Source organism: Camelus bactrianus, chromosome 2, assembly GCF_048773025.1.
Source record: "Camelus bactrianus isolate YW-2024 breed Bactrian camel chromosome 2, ASM4877302v1, whole genome shotgun sequence".
In the NCBI taxonomy this organism is placed as follows: domain Eukaryota; kingdom Metazoa; phylum Chordata; class Mammalia; order Artiodactyla; family Camelidae; genus Camelus; species Camelus bactrianus.
Window position 1 is genome coordinate 53,752,596 of NC_133540.1, and position 26,774 is coordinate 53,779,369.

Consider the following 26,774-nt stretch of genomic DNA (forward strand, 5'->3'; position numbering starts at 1 on the left):
TAGACACAGCCTCTATGCCCTCGCCTAACTGTGTTTTTTACAGTACTTCCCACTACTTGGAATCACAGGATGCATTTTTGGTTTATGGTGCATACTCTACCACACTAAATACAACTTGATGAAGACAAAGTCTATTTATTAAATGCCATAATCTGTTTACCCTATTGGGCCCATAGTAGCTCCCTCTGAAAAACTTTAATGAACCCCTTCAGTCTTTTAAAAATACTGTATATTTTTAACAGTATTTTTTTTTTTGTTAGTTGACTCTACATCAATTGATAGACTGTAAGTAAATCCAATAGTGGTAGGCAAAAAAATAAATAAAAATAAAAAGCCTCCTGAAAGTATCTACTCTCCAATGCCAGGAATCTGAATATTTTGCCTTATATGAGATTGTTTAAGATTAAGGATCTTAGAATAGGGTAATATCCTGGATTATCCAGGTGAGCCATGAATCACTAAAAGGAAAGAAATGTCCTTGGCTGTAGTAGAGTGAGATGTGACTATGGAAAGATAGATAGTCATAAAGATGCTACATTGCTAGCTTTAAAAATGGAGGAAGAGGCTGAGTTTAAGAATAAGGCCAGCCTTGAAAAGCTGGAACAGGCAATGAAATGCTCTCCTAGAGCCTCCAGAAAGGAAAGCAGTCCTGCCAGCACCTTGATTTTAAAGCCCAGTGAGACCCATGTTGAACTTCTGATCTACAGAACTCTAAAACAATACATTTGTACTAAGACACCAACTTTGGTAATTTGTTATGGCAGCAATAACACAAATGCACCAATGACAGTAAATACTGTTATGTGACAGTTTTTATAGCCTCAGAATATTATGAATATGCCTAAATTTAAAAACTAGTTGGTTTATATTATTTACCATTTTAAATAGATACAAATCAAGTATATTAAGTACATACAGATTATTACCTTAGGTATTACTCCTGCCTATGAAGTGAAAAGTAATGTAAATGAGATTTCATTATTAAGAGACACGATTTGAGGAGTCACAATGTTTAAATACAAAACCAATTACGATACAGTTAAGATTATCATAAACGAGTGCACAGTGGAAGTTCAAAGTGACCCACGTGGTGGTTCAGAAGAGGGAAATCCTACTTGCTGAAGAGAATAAGGTAGAGGTCTTTTTAAAAGAGGGAGCTTTTAGGGGAGTCATGAGATGTGAACGATATTTGAAAAGGAAGAAACATGCAGGCTGGGCATTATAGGCATGGGAACAAGGGACAACTAGAAATGTCTACTGAGTTATAGTAACTTTCTGTTTTAATTTGAAAAACAAAGAAAGAGATACCTGAGCATAAGCAGCTCATGAGATGCAAGTCTCAGGCAATATGCGATGATTTAATTGACTCTGCAAGGTGGTCCACTAAAGTATGTTGGTAAAAACCTGCAAAAATTTTAAAATTAAAAATGACTGTCATACAATATTAAGATATGCATGTATTGAAAGTGTAAAATCTTTACTGAAGAAACCAGCAGAATAATAAAGTTGGTTACCTATGAAGTCTTATTCTTATTTCTGCAGTCTTCTGACTTTTGTGAGGCAGTTTTTTGAAGACTGCATAGCTTTCGAGAATGAAAGATATTAGGATTTGTTGCTTTAGATAAGAATTATAAATACAATGTAATAAATGATTGTTCTTAAGATAATGTGCATTGGCAATATGAGGTAATCCAAATTTTCTTTTAAAAATGAACAATATTTCTATGTATGTGTGTGTGCATGTATACATACTTAGTCAAACGGGTTTCTGTGGGAAATCATACGGATACCAACAAGTGACTTGTAACTGGAAGTTTACAATACAACCATCTGTTGTGAGTTCTTCAGTCAAGACTGGTGCCACACAGCATACGGTTTTGCATTTAAAACTATTACCTAAGTTTCAAGGCCTATTCTTACATAACTTATAGCAGCTTATACCATGGTGTTTTCATAGACTTTGTCATATGAAATATAACTCTAATATTTCTATTTTACTAACTTTATTGCCTTAAGCATGCAATATCCATATATTTGGCTTTTTAATGTGTTTAAACATTTTCATTGTATCTTTCTAATGTTGCAGGTATGTAATCAAGTCTTTGAAAGTGGTTTTTGAAGTAACACCAACTCTTTAAAGGACAGGATGAAAATTGAGTAATAATAATCATAATACCAGGATTATACGTAAAGATTGCAAAATGTTTTAATTAAACTCATTAATTTTATACTTCCAGTGCCTTTTGTTTCTCCTTCCAGGTTTGAATTCATACAAATATGAAAGAATTTAAACTCCTTTAAATGCTACTCCTACTATCCACAAATGAGGAAATACAACCTCCAGGTACTCTTAGAGCATCATACTGTGAATGCAGGTTTAATCCAATAAGAATTATGCATTTCAAAGAGTAACTGGGCCTACTTTGCATTTTTTCTAGGAGAAAATTCTCCATGAGCATTACTTAAGGCATTGTCTGAAAACATAAGAGACTCCTGGGTAAGCACAATTTGGGAAGAAACCAAATGAGTAGAACAGGAGTAAAGGATTCAGAGGCTTAAGAGGGATCATTCTTCAGTGTCCACACAGTTCTGGGTTTTGTGCAGCCCATTTTAGCAGCTGCTGTCTCATCATGTACTAAACGATGCTGTTTAACATGACGTATTTCTGAAAAGTGTGAGACTGACTGACATTTTATAAAGATCTTTCTATAACAGGCATAATTAGCCCAGAAACTGAGTTTCTTTAACAAATACTACCTGAAAGGAATATGTTAAGCATTTAAAATGCCACATATTTTAGCATAAGGAAAACTGATCAGTAAAGTAAGCTTTGTAACTGAAAGTCTCACATATACTTATGTACAATAATTCCTTGGGGAAAATATAGAAGAAAATGTTGACAGACAATACTGTGAACTATTCATGAATATGGTACACACATTTTTGTTCTTTTAGCATCAAAAATTAACTGCAGGGATTCTGGCCTAAAAGATTACCCCCACCTTTCTCTCTGATCTCTGTGGTTAATGACTGAGGTTAGTTACCATTTATCATCTGACATAGGTAGCAGCAAAACTGTTGTCCCCAGCAAATGTGTGAATTGCAGGAATGTTTAGAGGTAGAAATAGATTTGTTATAGGGAAGGTGGTTTAATTACTGCATAGCACAATACACAGAAATCATCTTAGGATGAATAGTTATCTCAGTATCTACAGGAATTGCAAACTGCTGCAAGACTTTAAATTTTAAAAAATGCAATGGCTATATCCAGGGATCTATTCCAATGGACATGGCTATATCAATTTTCAAATTTCATGTAGTAATTTTATTATCATGCATTCTATTATTTGAAATTCACAAGTTCCATTCTAAAGGTTTAATTTTTAAACTACAAGGCATTCTCAAACCTACTCCTAATTTTTCTCTAGGACATAGGCATCTGGTCTCAAATACAGGACATTCTCCTGCATAAGTTAAATGTATTGACAAAAAATTATAGAACAATAATTTTCTTCCATGCCAGAACACAAAGGAAGTAAAGGTAATTTCACAATTCCTCTAATCTCTTATACTACTCAGAGAAAATAAAAGACCACAAAGACCATTAGCCTTTTTTTCAATGTGAAAATCATAGCTTAGAGAGGTTTGCTGACTTCTTTCCAGAAACACACAGCTAATAGAACAGCTGAATTTCCCAATGACACACTTTTCCCCCTGTACTATATTTCTCTTTGTATCCCCGAGGTATAACAAGAGTAGCATTGGAGACACCAGACCTAGCTCTCAAAAGCAGATTCTACACAGAATTCTATTCCCAATAACAATAAGCAACGTTTTGCATCTTCTAAGATGCAGTAAGTATAGCACCTGTAATACATTGCAGACATGATCAGAAATTTAATAAGACCCTAAAAAACTAACTTAGAGACTAGTGATAAAAAATTGATAATATAAAACATGTTAGCACACTGGACACAAACACTGAATTAGCCCCAAAGTGTTCCTTAAAAATGTTACTGTAGCAAGAATGGAGATTATGCAGTTTATAAATGAAGTGCTATGCTTTTCCTTTAAATATCAAATATGCACTATAAAATTGGAAATGAAAAAATAGAGTACAATCTGATTCAGTTTAATTAAACTTTATGCCTGTGACCTATTTCAACAATTTAACATTTTAATTCTGCAACTATTTTCATTTCTGAAAGATGTTCTTCATTTTGTAATATTATATAACTAAATCACTAATGAAGTGACTTTCCATCCCAATCAATAGTATCTGGTAATAATTTAAGTACCATTTCTAAATGACTTAATCCTATGATTGCACTTAAACTTTGGGGAGATAAAATTGAATGAAACAACACAATACCTTTGCTATGGGAGTCAAAATAAACAGTTAAATGTATTCTATACTCCCTGTCAGCTATAGCATCAGCATGGAGAAAGGGATAGATTGTTGTGTTCATCCCAGTTTTATAGGCACAGAATGATAATGTCTAGAAATCTGGGTTACAATGTAAGAAGATACAGCAAAAGAGAGCAGATAGAAATCTTTAGTGTACCAACGTGAAATTTCAAATGGATAGACTGCCTTTTTTTTTTTTTTCTTCAGATTGGCTAAAATCTCTTAAAATGTATTTGATGGAATAGTCCCCTTAATAGGTGTAATATTCTGTAGCAAGTCAGTGGCATTATTAATGCTAATATTCCTCCTAATGACAGTAGCTACTGTATACGGACTGCATATTTGATCTTCTTCTTCAAGGATTCAAATGTATTAACTCATTTATTGTTGCCTTAATACTCCATCATTCAGGTACTTTTATTAACTGAATTATATGAACAAAGAAACTAAAGCTCCAAGAGATTGATAACTTGCCCGAAGTCACACAGCTCAGAGGCGCCATCAGGACTGAAGCTCCGGCGACCGCTCCAGATCCTCAGGTGCTGATGTCTTTGTTTTCCCACTTTAATGTGTGCGCACCTCAGTGTGTTCCATACGCACAGATCTGTATAAACTTCACCTCTCGTATACTTAGCATCACTATTAGTCACGGTACTCACACATTCCTTCAGGAAATGCACGCTGTGTTTTCTACATGCCAGGCACTACTACAGATGCTGAGATGATCAAATTATTCTGACACGTTATCAAACAGTAAGAAAGACATCATTCAGGAGATCAGGCTCAACTCCAAATATAGCAAAGGCAGGTGGGGATTTGTAGCCAACAAGTCTCTAAATGAAAAATTACTAAGAGGAGATACCAAGGGTACGGGGATTTTTGCTAAACCAACTTAGAATTCTTGCTGAAAGCAGGTCAATGGATCAGATCATGAGGTTCTAGCTAGCCTGAGCACATTTCTTGCTACAGCTGGAGGAGGCAGGCAAAGACAAGGTCCAAAGATGAGGCCTAGTCAGAAGGAGGGCCCAGAGAAGCTTCACTCAAGCTTGGTTAACAAAGGAGCTACCATTTGGAGCTTTAAATCTAGTAGAGAGAAAGAGGTAACAAAGGGATAAATGTGGTCATTTCTACTCCTGTTAAGGACTATAACTAAACTAAAATAAGGTAATGCCTTGGAGACTTACTGAAGAGGAGCTGAAGTGAGGTGCTGTTTTAAGTAACTGAGGAAGGCCATTTTGAGAATGCGGTATCTGAACTGAATGTATTACCATATATCAAGCCCAAAGTTGTACCTTAAAAGAACAGTGAGGGCTTCATAAATATTTTTCCACATAGTGAAAGAGAAAAAATAATTATCTCTATATTAGTTTCTTAATAATGTTCCTTTTAAAAGCAATGCAAATTATATTTTAAATATATATATATAATTTCAAAATATCCTTAGTGATAAACCTCTTATACATCAAGAGGTTTAACTTATGGTAGGAAAAAATTCAGACAACTTAGACCATTTTCCTCATGAAAACCTTAAAGAATCCATCAGAACTTCAATTTTATCAGAGTTTTTATTCTCAGATCTTATATTTTACATTACCTGAGAGAGAAAAATAAAAAGAACTTTGTCTTGACACATTAAACCACACTAACAATGGATAACTGTTTTCTCTAAGTATTTTTCCTAAGCAGGGTTTCCTATCTTTATGCATTTCTAAATATTCCTCCCCTCAGTTATAAAGCAATTCAGCCTAACAGTCTATCTATAAAAGAAAATTCAATTATAATAGAGAATTGTACTTTGAAATTGGCTTAATAAAAGACTCTCAAGAGGATGAGAGTTGAAAGAAAGCACATGCTAAATCTTACTTTTACCTTACACTTACTTACCTAAGTAGTAACTTACACAAGGTGATTTCAAAGAAATATCAACTATTCAAAAACTATGTCACTTGGGCAAACAAGAATAAGGAAAGAGTTGTTTTAAGGAAAATGTAAAGATTGACAAGAAAGCTTTTTAGTATGTTTTGTGATAGACTGACCTCCTGAGAGAGAATAGTTGCACAGTAAAGTATAAAAGCTAAACCTTCCCTGGGTATTGTTATTCAAAGATTTTTCACTTTTGATTGTGATATAGCTGACATACAGTACTATTTAAGTTTAATTTCAAAGATTTCCTTTAAAATAAAGCTACTTCTATAACACATTTTTGAAGGTACTGATTATGCCAAATTTTAGATTTTTAAAAACAATTTTGGATTCATTATTTTCAGGTATAATAAATGTTATGAATTTTTCAAATTATTTTCTTATATAGACCTCTTTCAATGTTCTTCCAAATACCAAAAAAAAAAAGGTGAAAATGACTAAATCCAACACTGAATATATAACAGCTTCTGAAAATGCAAAGAATATTTGTCTTAAGGGATTTCTGACTTTTAATTTAGTATTTCGATTATTTTCTCAAAAATTCAAATGAAATTAAAGAGAACATGAAAATATAACAAAGCTATGGAATGGAACAGATGCAAAGGGCAAGTGTGTATGCACAAAGGCATACACATATACATGCTCAAGTACAGATACATAAAATGCAAAGAGTATTTTAAACTTGAATTGGTTTTTCAATTGATACTGGATTATTCGTGAAACCTGCAATAGTTGAAATTTTTATTTGAGTTAGAAATTATATAATTCAATGTTTACTGTGCACTGAACTTCATAGCCTTCACTTTTTACATTGGTCAGCATGAAATTTGATGGCAAATGATGGCAGTGTATGATTAGTTTATACAATACAGATATAAATATAATCAGCTAAGAGATAATTGATTTATTTTTCTCAGCTTTATAAATCATAGTTTAGATGTATCTATTGGATACAAAACCATTGTGGCCCCCAACTTTTAAGAAGTGTAATATTGGCAGCTAGATTTGGAATTATTAGTTTTAAAACTATATGAAAAGAATTAATGCAACATGTTTTAAGGTCAATTTTGCAGAAAAAATTAAAATAAAGCCTGGAACAAATAGTTCTAGCTTCTACTGATGTTACATAATAACATGCTCCATAACTGAGCAGCAATTATCAACCTATCACATTTATAATTTTGATATTGCTCACCTACAACATTAGGTGACAACTTATAGATGTGAATAAAAAATTTAAAAATTTTAATTTCTATCTGAAGATAATTAATGAATTAAATTTCTGAATTTGTAATCTATTTTATTGTAATTTATTTTTAGCTATACCTTTAGAAAATAAATCTTTAGAAGCAGCAATTAATGAATGCCGATGACTACTGAAAATATGGCATCACATGCTTCCTTTTGGATAATAATTAAAAAGAAATATCTTGATTTAAAAATCTTTTCTTCACATCAATATACCTTTTGAAACTTCTCAAAGGTGTTACTAAAATAAAAAAGAAGTAATTTAGATATTGTATTAATTCCTAGGACTTCCATACAAAATTCTGTTGTTTAAACTACGGAGACTTATTTTCTCACAGTTCTAGAGACTAAAGTCCAAGATCAATGTTCCAGCCTATTAGGTTGCTGGTGAGAACACTTCCTGACTTATTCTTGCTATGTCCTGCCCTTTTCTTGGTTCAAGTGTGCAGAGAGGGACTGAGAGTGGTGCAAGCTCGGGTATCCCTTCTTATAGGGACACTAATCCCATCAGACCAGACCACCATCCTTATAATCTCATTTACCCTTAGTTACTTCCTTAGAGGTCCTATCTTCAAATATAGCCACACTGGGGGCTAGGGCTTTACTATATGGAAGTACAAATTTGGGAAGGACATAAACATTCAATCCCTAGCAGATGTATATAATCCTGAGTCATGTTGCCATCAATCAAGCCTAGACTGGATAGTTTAATAAGTAAGATGCAAGCTTATATGTCACTTTAAAATCTTGAAATATTGATGAACATGGTACTGAAAATATTTTCAAAGGTTAATGGTAGCTGCTTAAATCAAGCTCAATGCATTCATCCTTCAAAATACTTAAATTTGAGAGTAATACATAAAAGTAATACAAATAAGTTCATACACAACTTATGACTTCAACATTATTAGGAGACAGAATATTCAAAACTTCAAATCAACCAGATGGGGAAGAGGAGCCCTGAGAGTCTTAGATTTTTAAAAAAGGAGAGCTGGGGCTAAAGAATAAATTTAAAAGGACAGGAAAACCTGCCTCCACAGAGACAATGACCAGGACTCAACGTCAAATGAAGATATTGTGACTTGGTGGCACGATGAAAGCTCTTGAAAGTGCCCAGGAATGAAGGTGGCAGCCTGGTAGAAACTCGGATTCTGGGGAATAATCACGTAAATAGAAAAGGAAGGACGATAAGGTCTGAAGGGAACGCCAACATCCTACAGTAATGTAAAGGAAACAAACAACACAGGTCAAGCCATTCTCTCACCACCTACCACTAACTTTGTTGAATAAGGGAAATATACACAAAATGTTATGATAACTCACAGAGAAAAAAAATGTGACAATGAGTGTGTATATGTCCATAAATAACTGAAAAATTGTGCTGAACACTGGAATTTGACACATTGTAAAATGATTATAAATCAATAAAAAATGTTTAAAAAAAAAAAGAAATTGTACTTCACAATAGAGACCAAAAAAACTCATGAACATGAAAGATCAATCCCCAAAGGAACAGGAACAGAGAAAAATAAGCTACATCTTAACCTCCTTAAGAAAACAGAAATGCAAATAACAGCATTTCAGTTGATGAAAACATCTGGAACAATAAATTTTAAACCTAAGTACAAAAAGGGACAAACTAGAAAGGGATCTACTTTTGATCAAGCTCAGGGAAAAAAAAAGACTGAAGAAAAATAAAAACCCATCTTAAACATAAAAAAGTATAAGAGGAATAGATTTTAATTAATAGACATGAGAAAGTAGAAGAAAACAAATATGAAACATTTTATCCATTCAAAGTGTCCACGCAGGCATATAAAGTGGGGAGTTAACATTTCATTCATAATTTCACTTTCAATAAACTTGCACAATCTTAAAATTCTTTTCCTTATGCAATATTTGCCTTACTGTACTTACCAAAATGTATCTTCATGTGTATCATATTTAATAATAAAACGCTGGAATATTTATGTTATCTTTAATTTTTCACATTTTTTATCAGTCTACATTACATTGGGGGAAAACAGTCATTATCGCAGACTGAGAAGCTATACAGTTCGTATTACGTAAAATGTGTTCACAAAACATCACTGCGTGTTTCATAAGGCTATTCAAAGGTACATATCAATCTATTTGTATATTATATATAATTCATAGTATATAAAATGATATAGAGAGGTTATATGACTGCATTCCACTCTTTGTTATATAAATGTGATTTTGTATGAATACTATATGGCCAATCTACTTCATTTAAGCACATATATGATAAAAGGGAAGGATTTCCACCTGTATGCATTGTGAATCATACAGATAATGAAAATAAAACTTAAATACATAAACTATCATCAGTGGTCAGTACAGGACCCCATTCAAGTTTTAATTATGAAATGAACTAATCTCTACATCCAAGATGGCAAAAAAAATTTAAGTATAAAAATCAATCACATGTGACAACTGAAAATTACGCTTAAATACTATAATGCTTTACTTGTACTTTGAGAACCCCTTGAAAGTGGTCCAAATCCTTAGTCAACAGTATTTCTTTTTAAGTTTATTTTACTTCTTATCCATTTCAATACACCTGGCAGTTATGCCTGTGGTTCTTTTTTCATCTTCATCCCTCTCTGAAACAAGCAAAATGTGGAAACATTTTCTTAGCCTAAAGGTTTAGGCTTATATCTCTTCTCCTTTCTATCAGTAAGATAATGTATAATTGCTTTTGCACTTGGGGCTACGCTCTCTTCCTTTCCTCTCAGCTCTGAAATCCTGTCACTTTATCTCCTTTACCCTGGTTTTACCCTTTTAAGACATCTAATGCCTCAAATCCTTAACTAACACAAAGTAGACTCTGCAGGAGTTGGAAAAGGGGCAGAGGTATGGTGGGGTGATGGGTGAGTGAGGTTGTAGAAAAAGGAGGCACAGAGGGAATGCACAGACAGAATTCCTTTGGCAAGATGAAAAAAAAAAGATGTTAGCTGTGACTATTCAGAGATGAAGTGCTTATTCTATTGTATACAATAGAATACATTGTATACAAGACAGTTCCAGCCTCATCAGTGCTGAAATATTTAACAATTTTTCTTCTGTCTAAATAGTTGACATTCATTAAGTCTAATAGTACCTAAATCTTGACTATGATCTAGGAAAGAAGCTTTGCTGTGCATTTTTTTCGGGGGTTTTCAGTGATAAACAATATTCTATGGGAAAACCACAAGCACTATAGGAAAAAAATAATAAACAGCCATACAGCAAGGCCATCAGGCGAGAGCTGGCCTAGAGCATTCATAAAGAGCAAGGGTAACAGTGTGGCTGGAACTGAGTCACTGAATGGAGAGAAACCAGAGCAGGTCAGAGGGTTTGGGGCTAACAGGACAACATAGCCTGTAGGCCACTGTATGGACTTTGGCTGCTAATCTTAGTGAAAAGGAGAATCACTGCATAGTTTAAACAGAGGAGTGACAAACTCAAACTGATATTTTAAAACAATCACCCTAATATTTTGAGAAAAAAACTATCAGAGGGCAGGTGTAGTAGCACAAAAATCTATCAGGAAGCTGTAACAGTAACCTTGATCAGAGAAGACTTTGGGCAATAACAGAAGAGGCAGTGTGCAGGGATTAGATAATTCATATAGTTTGAGGTTAGTTGAAGTTACGGGCAACAGGAGTTTCTGATGTATTGGGTGAGTGGTATGAAAAATAAGGATGGCTCTAATTCCCTGTGCAACTGGAAAGCTGTGATCCCGACTGAGACGGGGCAGGTGGGATGAAGACTGTTTCCAGGAGAAAGCACCAGTCTAATTTTGGACATGATAAATCTGAAAGTCTTTCACACACTAGAAGAAATGTCAAGTACTCAGCTTGATATATGAGGATGTAGTTGCAGAAGATATCCTGGCAGAAAATAGAAGTTCAGGAGTCTGTCAGCACAGTAATTAGACGTGGGACTGGCTGGGACTGACAGAGAGCAGAGAAAGGAAAACACAGACATAGGCATCTCGACAGTCTAAGATCAGGGACATCTTGGGATTCCCTGCCAGCAGTTACCTTTCAAAGGCAGAAAGGTGAGACGGTAAGCTTGGCCCAGGGACTGTGCCGCTGGGCCTGACCCTCTGAGGTATGGGAGGTACAGTCTGTTGAGTCACCAGTCACTCACCAGCACCGGGAAGCCGGTCACAGGAGTATTCCTGCAACAGGGCCCCGGGCAGGGGCGCCGGGGCGGCCGGGCCTCGGGAAGCACTAGATTCCCGCACTGTGAAAAGTCTCTGGATACTGCAGGTTTCAAAGTGTAGACCTCACAAGTGAAGAGTATGAAAAGCCAGTCAAATGCCTTAATGTGATTTTTTTTTTTTTTTACCAAAGGATGCTAGAGAACTGAGAATATGCCAAAATAACTGATATTTTTCAACATTTCCCTCAAGAATTTTGCCAGTGGAGACTATTTCACCATGTGATGTGTTCTTGATTAATGAGGTGGTGTTACAAAATCTGATAAACACATGGCATCCCATCTTAGGATGTTCCAGCATTTTAGTAGTAAATAGGTGAACACACATTGGAACACTGACTTCTAATTTTCATGGCTTGATCATATCACTGAAAAATTTTATAGTAGTTGGTTAAGTGTTCTATTTCATTTTTAAATATGGACATTACAATGGAATGCATTTTCAAAATGAAAATTAAAATGATATCTACTAAATTATGTCCAGTGGCACACAGAGAAAGTATGTTATGAGTGGGTAAAATTAAATTTCCCACTAATGTAATCTGAGAACATTATTATTGGTGAAACTGGAAAAGTCACTGATTTGATAATAAAAAGTAAAGCTCTCAAGTCCTAATTTATCAATTCAGTCCAACTTATATTGGAAATAGTTCTGCATTTCAACCACAGTATGTATTTGATTGAATGGCTTTGATTTGTTATCAGAAAAAGTTTGAATAATTCCATGACTACAATGTCACAAATTTAACTTGTCATTTTGGGCAGTGATAAAAAGTCACAGAAATTCCTTTTCTAAGATAACCTTTAGTTTTAAATTTTTTCAGTAACTTTGACAGGTTTTCATCAATACATGACTATACCATTTTTGACACATTAATTATATAGGCATAGTATATTTCATGAAAATGCTTTATATTATAAAAATTCATATATTTACAGAAAATGCACAAAATATTAAGAGCTTGGAGAAGGGAAGAATCTACAAAGGACACTGAGGCAGAGTGAACACTGAGACAAAGTGAAGCCAAGTGGGGAAACGGATCAAGGAGGAGGAAGTGGTCAACTATGTCAAGTACTGATTTAGCTCAAGCAGTACATAACCCTGACAAGAGCAGTCTCTGCAGAGTGAAGTAAACTGGATTTAAGAGAGCAGGTGAGGAGAGGAATTGGAGGAAGAATGTATACACAACTCACTGAAAAGGATCCAAGTAGAGTAAAAAAAAAAAATAAAGGGGGGGGCAGTAACTGCCAGGAGAATGTTATCAAGAGAAGTACGAATGCTTGTGTGCTTATGAAAAAAATGTCAGAGTGAAAATTTGATGTTGTAGTAAAAAGAAAGAAGTCCTAAAGCAGTATCTTTCAGGTAGGTGAGAGAATATTGAATCTCATGCATGAATGGAGATTGTTTTTCATTAGAGAGTAGAAATTTCATGTAAGATCAAAGACTATAAGGCAGAGAACATGATTGCCTATGTTGGCAATTAAATAGTTGTAGTTATTAGAATTTGCAGAATTCTCACGGATTCAATTTTCTCAGTGAAGAAGGAAGCAAAACAATTGGGTGAATGACAATGGTAAAGCCACTGATATGATCTGAGGGGAGAGGAGGAATATAAAATAGTCACCCAGAAGAGTGGTCCAGAGAGTGGACTGGCCACTTCCTGTGTGTCTATTGTGTATTTTAAAGGGTCCATTTTGCGTTTGTAGGCACAAAATTAAAATAAGTATTTTTAGTGTAGCTTCATGTTTTTCTCCCGCTATATTTTGCTAAGAGTATACAAGCACAGAACATGGATCATAGTAGCGGCAGTACTTTTGAATAAGTACTGTTTAGATATTGGGGCTGAGGGAAAAAAAGTGCTCAAGAATGATACCAAGACTAGTGGGAGGGGAAAAAAGTGGTCAAGAATTAGTGGCTTTGTAACAATTTTTTGTGGATGACATGATACTACATATAGAAAACCCAAAAAACTCCACAAAAAACTACTAGAGCTGATAAAAGAATTCAGCAAGGTAGCAGGATACAAGATTAACATACAGAAATCAGTGGCATTTCTTTACACTAACAATGAAACAACAGAAAAAGAAAGTAAAGAAACAATCCCTTTTAAAATCTCATCCAAAACAATAAAATGCTTAGGAATAAATCTGACCAAGGAGGTGAAAGACTTATACATGGAGAACTACAAAACACTGATGAAGGAAATTAAAGATGACTTAAAGAAATGGATATCCCATTCTCTTGGATTGTAAGAATCAATATTGCTAAAATGGCCATACTGACCAAGGCAATCTACAGATTTAATGTGATCCCTATCATTAGGGACACTTTTCAAAACCCAGGACATTTTTCAAAGAATTAGCACAAATAGTCCTAAAATTTTATATGGAATCACAAAAGACTCAGTATTGCCAAAGCAATTATCACAGACTTCAGACAATACTACAGAGCTACAGTAATCAAAACAGCACAATGTTGGCATAAAAACAGACATACGGATCAATGGAACAGAATAGAGAGCCCAGAAATAAACCCACAGATCTATGGTTAATCTTTGACAAAAGAGGTAAGAACATACAATGGAATAAAGACAGTCTTTTCAGCAAATGGTGTTGGGAAAACTGGACAGCTGCATGTAAATCAATGAAGTGAGAATACTTCCTCACCCCATACACAAAAATAAACTCAAAATGACTTAAAGACTTAAACATAAGGCAAGATACTATAAACCTCCTAGAAGAAAACATAGGCAAACTATCCTCTGGCATAAATCTTAGCAATGTTCTCCTAGAGCAGTCTACCCAGGCAATGGAAATAAAAGCAAAAACCAACAAATGGGACCTAAACTTATAAGCTTTTGCACAGGAAAGGAAACCATAAGCAAAACAGAAGGATAGACTAAGGAATGGGAGAAAATATTTGCAAAGGATGTGACTGACAAAGGCTTAATTTCCAGAATATACAAACAGCTCACACAAGTTAATAAGGGAAAAAAAAAGAAAATCCAATCCAAAAATGGGCAGAAGACCTAAACAAGCAATGCTTCAATTCAGACATACAAATGACCAATAGGCACATGAAAAAATGCTCCATATCACTAATTATCAGAGAAACGCAAATCAAAACTGCAATGAGGTATCACATCACACCAGACACAATGGCCATCATTCAAAAATCCATGAACAATACATACTGAAGAGGGTGTGGAGAAAAGGGAACCACCCTACACTTCTGATGGGAATGCAGTTTGGTGCAGCCATTATGGGAAACAGTGTGGAGATTCCTCAAAAGACTTACCATATGATCCAGCAATCCTACTTCTGGGCATATATCAAGAGAGAACCTAATTCAAAAAGATACATGCCCGCCAATGTTCACAGCAGCAATATATACAATAACCAAGACATGGAAACACCCTAAATGTCCATCGACAGATGACTGGATAAAGAAGTTGTGGTATATTTATATGATGGAATACTACTCAGCCATTAAAAATAATAAAATAATGCCATTTGCAGCAACATAGAATGATGATCTCTAGGTCCATCTAAGTGAAGTAAGCCAGAAAGGAAAAGAAAAATACCATATATCACATCACTTATATATGGAATCTAAAAAAAGTAAAAGAAAGAAAAGAGGACACTAATGAACTCATCTACAAAACAGTAACGGACTTGCAGACATAGTAAACAATCTTATGGTTTACAATGGGATCAATTTGGGAGTTTGAGATTTCAAAATGTTAGCCCCTATATGTAAAAAAAATAGATTAGAAAAACAAATTTCTCCGGTACATCACAGGGAACTATATTCAATATCTTGTAAAATCTTTAATGAAAAATAATATAAAAACAAATATATGTATGTATATTCATGACTGGGACATTGTGCTGTATACCAGAAATTGACACATTGTAACTAACTATACTTTAATAAAAAATAATAAAATAAAGAATCTTACCAAGAGCTCTGGCAACAATAAAAAAAATATTAGTGGCTTTGGCTACATATGAATCAATTCATATCATTAAGAAACAGAAGAGGGTATGGTTTGAACGAAACAGGATAATAAAGATGATATTTTAGACATTTGCCTGTGGCATCCTGGAGTAGATATGCTTAGTTTGCAGTAAGGTATAAGGATCTAGGATCCAGGGCTCAGGAAAGCACTGTGTGCTAGAAATGGAAATTAGAAAATGATCAGCACATATGGAGTTATTTAATCCACTGGAAAGAATTACACAATCCAAGATTTCCATCTAGTATTAAAAGATGACAACCTAGGATGAAACTTAGCAGAGCACAGATACTTATGAAATGGTCAAATGATAAGCAAGTAGCAGAGGACATCAAAAAGAAAGTCAAAGAGATAGAAGGAAAATTCTGGACACCTAGGAAGTAACTGTTTAAAAAATTTAGCATATACTAGGGCAGAATCAAAATCAACAGAGTGGAAATAGATGGTCAATGTGCCCCAAAGTGAGTAGAATATTCTGAATCATTAATACATTTGAATGTTACCAAATGTGCAAGTTTCTGGCATGGGACCAATAACAGGTAGACAGATGCTATGACGAAAATAAATAAAAGCCTAAGTATTTAGGTCTTGATTAGTCATGGAGTGTCAGAAGTTATTAGATTTTTTTTTTATGTTTCTTGAAACGTTTAAGGGGATTTAATACTCTTCACAACTAACTTTTCAATAGATATCCTGGGATCTTGAATAACATTGTGAGACTAACAGAATTTTAATGAAAGATAATCTATAGTTTATCCATAAATAGTTTTAGATTATTGGCTAAATTTATATGCACTTCTTAAGATTTCTGAAATTAAAATAATCTTATTTGGGAAAAAAAGATTTCTGGGATTTCCAGATGAACTGATAAATTTGTATTGTCAAATTTTGTACAGCTTCAAGGAAAAAAACAGTCATTCAATTTCAAGCATAAAAATCCCCCCCCCAATTAACTCATTTGGTGACATTTTTTAAGAATGTATGGATTTGATGTCCTTTCAGTTTTGGTTTCCATTTGAGAGCTTAAAATCCAAGTTAAGCTTTAAAGTAAATAGTAAATAGTTTCTGAAATAGTCCTTTTGAGAAAGCTCAAGAAATTATCTTATTTCTTTTTGCTCATTATTTTCTCAGGTTGGCTACAGTAAAGATACCTTCTTTCAAACAGTTCAGTTACACATGAAATAATGGTGGAAAGACCATTATATTCATAGCTAAGAAAGTGAAAAGCTGGCTGGCTTTTATATTAGTCAGATTTCAACTATTAGTTTATTATGACAAAGTACTTTCCATCTCAACTGAAGGTTTTGTGGGACTACAGTAATTTCTGACATTAAAGAGAGGCCCATGAAATAAATGTTTAGTTGCAAACTATGAAATAACACATAGATTACACATACTCTTCTGCTAGATGAAATGTTTAATAGACAAATCAGTAGGAATGATGAGCTGCTGTCTTTATCCCTATTACCCTCTTCCCCTTACATTTTACTTAAAGCACTTCTTTGAAACATGATGATAGATACAGGAAGATTAAACTGTATTCATACTTTTGTGTGAATAGTTTTAGTAAGATAATCAGATTTACAACTTGCTAACATTAAATATAAACAGAATTGAGAATCTTGACTTTGAAAGAGACTTGATATAAAAAATCTTAAATACAAACTTTTCAGTCCTTTGCAAAAAGAATGAGTTTAATAAGGTTGGAGACTTGGAATGGAAGAATCTCATATGAATGCAGCAGGCTTTCAATGCCAGAAAGAGGCAATAGAAGCTTGGGAGAGTGTAAATAAAGGAGATAAAATAGAATAAAATAAAATCTTACTCATCTGATCCAGGCTCTATTGGCCGGTAGATACTTGTACAAAAGTAACTTTCCAACTCCCAACAGAACAGATGCTGAAATTACCTTGTGCTGAGATATGATGGTTTATACAAGACCTCAATTCAGGTCTTCTGGTTCAATCTAGCATGACCATTGCAGAGACTAATCAAACCTCTCTTTGAAGAGTTATTTAATTTCCATTCAGTGTTTACTAAAACTAGTCTCTCCTCAGAAGGTAAGAAGATACATGAGAGGAAATAGAAGATGAGAAAGAACAGCTTTATAAACTAGCTTCCACTTCCTTTCTCAAGACCATGCAAACAATATGTAATAATGAATTGACTTAGGTATGGGAAACTCAAGTGACATCACCAGAATTAGTGGTACTTGTATGAAACGAAAATATGTAGTTAATTAAAGTTTAAGCATTTATTAGACAAAATAACTAAATTATAAATGAATTAAAAGCAGTCTACAAAATAACTAAAATTGTATCACATTTTGTCTCCTACAATGGGGTTTTTCAATTTTAATGTGTAATATCAGTCTTGAAACTAAAAAAATCAACTAAATACTAATAAAATATTTTCAAGCTACTTTGAAAAAGTTAAGAATTTAAATTTGTTTTGAATTATACTTCCAGAGATGTCAAATCAGTTATGTGTGAATTGGTAGTCATCATTTATAGGGCAATTTCTACATCAAATTTTGTATCTGATATAGATTTGTGGTAAGAAAGCCGTATCTACCAACAATCTGTTGTTAATCTAAGTGCAGTCTGCTCACTGCAGAGAACCAGAGTAGGAGTCTCATCTACAAAATCTTTGTCATTCTCCAGTCCAACAATTCCTCTTTGTTACATTCCAAGTCAGGCTCTCTCAGCTGTTTCCTAAAGCTGTCTGGATTGTAGTTGGAAACCCAGGGATGTTTAAGGGGAGCAGGATGAGAAAATGATTGAAAAGATATAGATAAACATAGCAATAACAGAGTCACAGAACTCTGTAGTGAATGTTTGACATTTTCAGGTTACTTGATGACCTTCATGAGAAGGATAAACATTATGCCACTAATTGAAATAAATTCAGTGAAAAACCTCAACACATGACTTGATAGAGAAGGTTTTAAAATATCAATGTTAAAATTGGTTTTCAAGATTTAAAACTTTTATTAAGAAGAAAGATTACCAAAAGGCTTATAGTTTAGAATAGTTGGACTTGGTTGATATTTTTAGGACATTACATCCCCACAAAACAGAATCTACATTCTTCAGGTCCTCACGGAACTTTCTCTAGGATAGACCACATACTCGGGCACAAAAGAAGCCTCAACAAATTTAAGATAGAAATTATTTCAAGCATCTTCTATGACCACAATGGCATGAAACTAGAAATTAACCACAGAAAAACAAATGAGAAAAAAATGATAGTATAGAGACAAAACAACATGCTACTAAAAAACCAACAGGTCAATGATAAAATCAAGGAAGAAATTAAAAAATACCTTGAGACAACAATGAAAACACAACCACACAAAATCTATCAGATGCAGTAAAAACAATCCTAAGAGGGAAGTTTATAGCAATACAGGCTTTCCTCAAAAAAGAAGAACAATCTCAAACTACCTAACCTATCACCTAAAAGAATTAGAAAAAGAAGAACAAACAAAACCTAAAGTCAGCAGAAGGAAAGAAATAATAAAGATCAGGGAGGAAAGAAAGAAAACAGAGATTTAAAAACAATAGAAAAAAATCAATCAAACCAAGAGCTGGTTTTTTGAAAGAGTAAACAAAATTGACAAACCTCTGGCTAGGCTAACCAAGAAGAAAAGAGAAAACTTAGAAGAAATGGACAAGTTTCTAGAAACATACATTCCACTAAAACTGAATCAAAAAGAAATAGATCACTTGAACAGACCAATCACTAGGAGTGAAACAGAGTCAGCAATAAAAAAATCTCCCTGTAAACAAAAGTCCAGGACCAGATGGCTTCACTGGGGAATTCTTTCAAACATACATTGAAGAGCTCATACCAATCCTTCTCAAACTCTTCCAAAATTTTGAAGAGGAGGGAATATGCACAAACTCATTCTATGAAGCTACTATCACCTGATACCAAAGCCAAAGACACTACCAAAAAATAAGCTGTAGGCTAATATCACTGATGAACGTAAATGCAAAAATCCTCAACGAAATATTAACAAACAGAATGCAACAACACATGAAAAAGGTCATACACCATGATCAAATTGGGTTCATCCCAGGGACACAAGGATGGTTCAACATACACAAATTAATCAATGTGATACACAACGTTAACAAGAGAAAGGAATAAAAATCACATGATCATCTCAATAGATGCACAGAACACATTTGATAAAATTCAACAACTCATTTATGATAAAACTCTTACCAAAGTGGGTATAGAGGGAACATATCTCAACATAATAAAACCTATTTATGACAAACCTACAGCCAGCATAGTTCTCAACAGTGAAAAGCTGAGACCCTTTATGCTAAAATCTGGAACAAGTCAAGGATGCCCACTCTCACTACTTCTATTCATCATATTCTTGGAAGTCCTAGGCACAGCAATCAGGCAGGAAAAAGAAAAGTGATCTAAAATGGAAGAAAAGAGGTAAAATTGTCATTATATGAAGATGACATGATACTATATATAGAAAACCTTAAAGGCCCCCCACAAAAACTATGAGATAATAAAAGAATTTGGCAAGGTAGCAGGATACAACATCAGCATACAGAAATCAGTGGCATTTCTTTACACTAATAATGAAATATCAGAAAAGGAAAGTAAACAAACAATCCCTTTTAAAATTACATCAAAAAAAATAAAATACTTAGGAATTAACCTGACCAAGGAAGTGAAAGACATATATGCAGAAAGCTACAAAACATTGATTAAGGAAATTAATGATGACTTAAAGAAATGGAAATATATCTGATGTTCTTGGATTGGAAGAATTAATACTGTTAAAATGGCCATACTACCCAAAGCAATCTAAAGATTTAATGCAACCCCTATCAAAAATTACCCAGGACATTTTTCAAAGAACTCGAATAATGCTAAATTTTATATAGCAACACAAAAGATCCAGAATTGCCAAAGCATCACTGAAGAAAAAGAACAAAGCTGGAGGAATAACCATTCCAGACTTCAGACAATACTATAGAGCTAGAGCTACAGTAATCAAAAAGCATGGTATTGGTACAAAAACAGACATATGGATCAATGGAACAGAATAGAGCTCCCAGAAATAAATCCACAAACTTTTGGTCAATTAATCTTTGACAAAGGAGGCAAGAACGTACAATGGAGTAGAGACAGTCTCTTCAGCAAATGGTGTTGGGAAAACTGGACAGCTGCATGTAAATCAATGAAGTTAGAATACTCCCTCACACCATACACAAAATTAAACTCAAAATGGCTTAGAGACTTAAGTTTAAGACAAGACACGATAAACCTCTTAGAAGAAAACATAGGCTAACTATTCTCTGACATAAATCTCAGCAATGTTCTCACAGGGCAGTCTACCCAGGCAACAGAAATAAAAGCAAAAATAAAAAAATGGGCTCTAATTAAACTTACAAGCTTTTGCACAGGAAAGGAACCACAAATGAAACAAAATGACAACCTATGGAATGGGAGAAAATATTTGCAAAAGGTGAGACTGACAAGGCTTAATTTCCAGAATATATAGCTCATACAAGTTAATAAGAGAAAAACAACTAATCCAAAAATGGGCAGAAGACCTAAACAAGCAATTCTCCAATTCAGACATACAAATGACCAATAGGCACATGAAAAAATGCTCGATATCGCTAATTATCAGAGAAATGCAGATCAAAACTACACTGAAGTATCATCTCACACCAGTCACAATGGTCATCATTCAAAAGTCCATGAATAATAAATGCTGGAGAGGGTATGGAGAAAAGAGAACCCTCCTACACTGCTGATGGGAATATAGTTTGATGCAGCCATTATGGAAAACAGTGTGGAGATTCCTCAAAGGACTTATCATATGATCCAGCAATCCCACTCCTGGGCATATATTGAGAGGGAACCTAACTCAAAAAGATACATGCACCCCGATGTTCATAGCAGCACTATTTACAATAGCCAAGATATGGAAACAACCTGAATGTCCATCGACAGATGACTGGATAAAGAAGTTGTAGCATATTTATACAATGGAATACTACTCAGCTGTAAAAAATAAAATAAAATAATGCCATTTGCAGGAACATGGATGGACCTAGAGAATGTCATTCTAAGTGAAGTAAGCCAGAAAGAGAAAGAAAAATACCATATGATACCATTTATATGTGGAATCTTAAAAAAAAAAAAAGAGAGAGAGAATTGAACTTATTTACAAAACAGAAATATCACAAACACAGAAAACATACTTATGGTTACCAGGGAGACAAGTGGGTAGGAAGGGATAAATTGGGAGTTTGAGATTTGCAGATACCAATACATATAAAACAGATAAACTACAAGTTTATAATGTATAGCACAGGGAACTATATTCACTATCTTGTAGTACCTTATGATGAAAAAGAATATAAAAAATGAATATGTGTATGTTCCTATATGATTGAAGCATTGTGCTGTACACCAGGAATTGACACAATGTTGTAAACTGACAATACTTCAATAAAAATATATATAAAAGTATATATTCATCTATCATCAGTGCACCCAAATATATGAAGTAAATATTGACAGTATTAAAAGGAGAAATAGACAGCAATACAATAATACTAGGCAAATTCAATATCTCATTTTTAATAATGGATAGAACAACTAGACAGAAGTATCAATAAGGAAAGAGAGGACTTGAACATTATTCTAACTGCAGCTAATGGACATATATAGAATATCTACTCACAGCAACAGAGTACACATTAAGTGCATACAAAACATTCTCCAGGACAGATTGCATATTAGACCATAAATAAGAAAATAAAATAATGAATTTAAGAAAATTGATTATATGAAGTTTCTTGTCCAACCAGAATGGAATGAAACTAGGTATCAGTAGCAAAAGAAAAACAGAAAAATCCAAAATACATGGAAATAAAACACCACATATTGAACCACCATTGGGGAAAAAAAAATAAAAAGGGCAATTAGAAAATACCTTGAGATATATGAAAATGAAAACATAACATACCAAAATTTATAGAATATAGTAAAATCAGTAATAAGAGGGAAATTTATAGTGGTAAATGTCTGCATTTAAAAAAAAGGAAAAGATCAAATTAATAACCTAAGTTTACAGCTCAAAAAAACCCCAAAAACTAAATCCAAAGATAGCAGAAGGAAGGTAATAACAATTAGAGCAGAAATAAATAGAGAATAGAAAAATACAAGTTAAAAACCAGCAGTAAAACTAACAGTTGATTCTTTGAGAAAGAGAAAAAAAAAATTAACCAGCCTTTAGCTATATCAACTAATAAAAAGAGACTCAAATAAAATCAGAAATTAAAGAGGAGACATTACAATGGAAGCCTCAGAAATTTAAAAAAATGATTATGAGATTACTATGCCATCAAACTGGATAACCTAGAAGAAATAGATAAATTCCTAGAAACATGCAACCTACCAAGATTGAAAAATGAAGGAATACAAAATCTGAACAGATGTATAATAAGTAGAGAGACTGAAACAGTAGTCAAAAACCTCCCACAAAGAAAAGCCCAGAGCAAGAGAGATGACATCAGTGAAGAATTCTAAAAAACATATTAAGAAAAATTAATCCCAATCCTTCTCAAACTCTTCTAAAAATTAGAAAATTAGGGAACATTCATGAAACTTATGAGTCCAATATTATTACCCTGATACCAAAATCAGACGAAAACACTACAAGAGGACTACAGACTAAAATAACAACAAGCCACATTAAAAGGATTATAGAACATGACCAAGAAGGATTTATTCCTGGGATGCAAGATGGATCAACATGTGTAAATCAGTAAATGGAATACACAAGATTAACTCAACAAAAGACAAAAATCACCAGATCATCTCAACTGATGCATAAAAAGTGTCTGACAGAGTTCAACACTCTTTCAGAATGAAAAACACTAACAAAATATGATTAAAGAAAATTACCTCAACATAACAAAGGTATGAATATACCACAGCTAACAATACTTAATGATGAAAAAGTGAAAGTTTTCCATCTAAGATCAGGAACAAGGCAAGGATGTCCACTGCTGTCACTTCTATTGAATATATTATGAGAAGCCCTGGTTAAGAGAAATTAGGCAATAACAAGATATAAAAGTAGCCAAATTGGAAAAAGAGGTAATAAAATTATTTCTGTTCACAGATAACATAATCTTCTATTTAGAAAACCCTTAAGATTACACACACACACACAAAATTAGACCTAAGAAACTCAGTACAACTGCAGGATATTAAAGCAACACACACACAAATCTGTTGTATTTCTATACATTAACAGTAAATAATCTGAAAGGGAATTAATAATGCTATTTAAAATAACATCAAAAATAATACCTGGAAAAAAACACTATAAAGGTGGCAAAAACATACATTCAAAACTATAAACATTGCTGATACAGATTAAAGAAGGCACAAATAAATGAAAAGACATCTCATGTTCATGAACAGGAAGGCTTCCTATTGTTAAGGTGCCCATTCTATGCAAAGTGATCTATAGATTCAATGAAATTCCCACCAAATGCCAACGGCATTTTTTTTGAAGGAACATAAAAATCCAATCTAAAATTCATAACGCATCTTAAAAAACCCTGAGTAGCCTAAGTAGTCTTAAGAAAGAGGAACAAAGTTGAAGGCCTCACTCTGATTCTAAAACTTATTACACATAGCTGCAATAATCAAACCAGTATGTTATTTGCTTAAAAACTGATATATAGACCACAGGACTAAGATAAAGAATCCAGAAATAAACCCATATGTACATGGTCAAATGATCTTCAACAAGGGTAACAAGACTACTCAATGGGAAATAGTGTCTCTAACATAGTGATAGAAAGACTGGATATCCACATGAAAAAATAAAAATGGACCCTTACCTGACCATCCCTCTCCAAAAAAAAAAACCTTAAAATAGCATAAAGACCTAAACATAGACCTGAATCCATAAAACTGTAAGAAAACTTGTTAGGATGGCCAATACATATAAAAAAAGAAAAAGTAAGTAGTAAGTGTTGGCAAGGGTGTAGAGATAATGGAACCCCTATGCACTGTTAGAATGTAAATTTGTGCAGTTACTATGGAAAACAATATGAGGATTCCTTAAAAAATTCAAAATTTAACTTCCATATGATCCAGCAATCTCACTTCTGGGTATACAGTAAAGGAATTGAAAACAGGATCTTTAAGAGATACTTGCACACCTGTGTTCGCTGAAACATTCATAAAAGGGACGTTATTGAACCAACCTAAATATCCATCAACAAATGAAAGTATACATGCAATGTGATATATACATGCAGTGGACTATTACTCATCTTTGAAGAAGGGAATCCTGCTGTATCTGGAGGACTTTATGCTCAGTGAAATAATCTGATTACAGAAGGGCAAATACTGAATCATAAACCAGATACTCATCCATGTCCCTCCATGAGGTTATAGAAGCTAACCCATTGCCTACTGGCACTTCAGCACAACTGGCTAAAATAATTGCCCTAACATGAGCCTTGTAGTTTGCCCAAGAAAAGAAGACCTGCCAACAGCTCTTTTACAAACCATGGTAGCTCCCAAGGCAACCATGGGCCTTAGTCCTTATAAAGCTCTCGATGGAAGACCATTTATTCGGACAGAGACACTGATAATAAAATCACCCCTTTGGGGCATATGCCCAAGCTCTAATTCCCAAACACTCTAAATAATTTGGGCTAAAAAATGGGACCTCATGTGGCAACAGGATCTCCTTTGTATCCCCCTGGCACTTGGGTGTTGATCAAAGCCTGGAAAGACATCTCCCTAGCCTCCCAACTTCAAACCGTATGGAAAGGGCTGTACCCTGTTCTTCTATCTTCTGCCACTGCAGTAAAGGTTCCTGGAATTGCCAGCTGGATACATCATACCTGAGTAAAATCTTGGAAATCCACCCAAGAAGACCAATACATTAAAAACCTGGACCCTGGCATCCAAGACACCTCAGATTCCACATATTCTTGCAAACCTATTAGTGATCTGTGACTGCTTTTCAGCAACACTTTGGGTTAATCAAACTTCAAATGGCTATACAACAAGGTAATCAACCAACCAGCCTAGATGGCTTTGACACAAACCCCCTGAATGGACACTAACCCTTCACTCACCACCTGCCCGGTGACAGGCAGCTAGTCTAGAACCCCAACAAGCCCCTTCATTGCCCCAGATCAGCAGGAAGTAGCTAGAGCAGTTGTCACCCTCTATATCCCAAAGATTTGGGGTCCTATGGCTAGAGGGGGGAATGTTAGACAGTTAGATAGAAATGAGCACCAGGGGAGAGGAAAGGAAGGGGGAAGGAGCAACTCAGAAAATAACAGTATGCCTGGGCTCAGGATAAGGGGCTCCAAAAACTTACTTTCTCTAAATGAAAGCCAGCGAAGAAGCTGGCTAGAATCACTGTGGCTGACATCAATCAAGCAGTCACAAAAACACTTCCTAAGCCAGGAAATAAGAACAGGAAAAACAAAGGAGCAGGAACATTTTTCCTCCACCCCCATTTCTCAGAAGTGCACTGTATTTTACCACCTTTTTACTTTACTAATAAAATCTTCTGTTTATATCATGCTCTCTGTCTCCCATTAGAAATTCATCTTTTTTTCTACTAAGAACCAAGGTAACTTTTTTCCCCTCCTCCTGGAAACAGTATGATTGCACTTATATGAGGTACCTAAAATAGTCAAAATCATAGAAGCAGAGGATAGGACAGTAGTTGCCAGGGGCTGATGGGAGAGGGAGATGGGGAATTGCTGTCCAATTGGTATAAAGTTTCAGTTATACAAGATGAATATGTTGTAGAGATCTGTTTTACAATATTGTACATTTGTTAACAATACTGTGTTGTACACTTAAAATTTTATTAGAGGAGATACCAAGGTTTAGCCACAATTTTA

General features: G+C 34.3%; 1 protein-coding gene across 1 annotated transcript in view; it reads right to left on the minus strand.

Moving 5' to 3' along the window:
• Positions 1–26,774, minus strand: part of LOC123616192 (uncharacterized) — a 136,081-nt gene that overhangs the window by 16,402 nt on the left and 92,905 nt on the right. Inside the window, exon 7 of the mRNA XM_074352694.1 lies at positions 1,309–1,404. The gene's annotated coding sequence lies outside the window, so the exon portion shown is untranslated. The remainder of the gene's footprint in view (positions 1–1,308; positions 1,405–26,774) is intronic.